Source organism: Bison bison, unplaced genomic scaffold (assembly GCF_000754665.1).
Source record: "Bison bison bison isolate TAMUID 2011002044 unplaced genomic scaffold, Bison_UMD1.0 scf7180017864303, whole genome shotgun sequence".
NCBI classification, from domain to species: domain Eukaryota; kingdom Metazoa; phylum Chordata; class Mammalia; order Artiodactyla; family Bovidae; genus Bison; species Bison bison.
The window spans coordinates 1,366,785-1,367,304 of record NW_011494875.1 but is presented as its reverse complement, the minus strand read 5'-3'; the positions used below and the strand labels follow the sequence as shown (position 1 = coordinate 1,367,304).

The following is a 520-nucleotide window of genomic DNA, read 5'->3' as shown; positions in this document are numbered from 1 at the left end:
ACCCGGCGGCGGCCGGGAGCTGACAGCCGCCCGAGGGGCTAGCGGCCCGGGGGCGGGCGGCCGGCCGGAGGCGGGCTGGAGGTGAGGGGGTGGAGAGGAGGCGAGCGGGGCGCCGCTGAGCGCTGTCTCTGCCCGCCCGAGGAGGGTCTCCGCAGAAACATCTCCGGTGACTGTGGCACAAGTCTTGGCCAAGTTGTGTCTTGGACGTTGAGGTTCCCGGGAGCCCGGAGCAACTTGGAGGGTCTCCTGGCTCCTTAACCATATTCCTACACGTCTCGACTTTTGGGGGTGCTGGGTGCAGCCTCGGGGTGCGTGGAGGGCGGACCGACCGTTCGGGCGAGCAGAGCGGCGGGAATCTAGGTCCCTCGGCTCGGTAAGTGGCCTCGGCGCGGTGTTTTTTTCCTGCCTTCTTTAGCATTGGGAGCTTGTTTCACTTTACACCGTAATCGCCTCCGCCGGACCCCTCTGGCCCCTCCCGGCGCGCGCCCCCGGCTCGGGACCGGCGTCCGGAGGGTGAGGG

General features: G+C 68.8%; 1 protein-coding gene across 4 annotated transcripts in view; it reads left to right on the top strand.

Moving 5' to 3' along the window:
- Nucleotides 1-520, top strand: part of HIVEP2 (human immunodeficiency virus type I enhancer binding protein 2) — a 222,470-nt gene that overhangs the window by 1,639 nt on the left and 220,311 nt on the right. For 3 of the 4 annotated variants that reach the window (XM_010851459.1, XM_010851446.1, XM_010851451.1), the window contains exon 1: nucleotides 50-373. The exons of the other annotated variant lie outside the window; for it this stretch is intronic. The gene's annotated coding sequence lies outside the window, so the exon portion shown is untranslated. Of the gene's footprint in view, nucleotides 1-49; nucleotides 374-520 lie in introns of those variants that run through there. 4 annotated transcript variants of the gene reach the window in all.